Below are 514 nucleotides of genomic sequence, written 5' to 3' on the forward strand. Positions count from 1 at the left end.
AGAATGGAGGAGAAGGGATTGTGGCGTGGCCATTCCCTTGGGGGGCAATTTCTCACTTTCTCTCTCTTTCTGACTCTCTCTGTCTTTATGGCGAGTGCACGCACCCTGTAGCAAAAACCTCTCCGAAAAGAATTATTTTATTTAACTTTATTTATTTATTTATTTTAATTTGACCAGAGAGGGCCAGAGTGAAAGAGAGAGGGAAAGTGAGAAAAGCAAGCCACCAGGTTCAGGACTTGAACCACGATCAGACGTGTGAGAGTCCAGAGCCCTTAAGCATCATGCCACCTGCTGGCCCCACACAACTCACTCTTTTTAAAGAAAAAAAATCGCTGTATAAGATTTGTTTCCAAACTATACAGTGTCTTTTTTTGTATCATTAACACCCTTCTGAATGTGTCTTTAGGTAGCCTTGTCCTGGTGGTATTTTCCATCTTTTTTAAAGATTTATTTTATTTAACTTTATTTATCCATTCATTTATTTATTTATTTTAATTTGACCAGAGAAAGACAG

This window comes from Tupaia chinensis, unplaced genomic scaffold (assembly GCF_000334495.1).
Source record: "Tupaia chinensis unplaced genomic scaffold, TupChi_1.0 Scaffold000418_1, whole genome shotgun sequence".
In the NCBI taxonomy this organism is placed as follows: domain Eukaryota; kingdom Metazoa; phylum Chordata; class Mammalia; order Scandentia; family Tupaiidae; genus Tupaia; species Tupaia belangeri.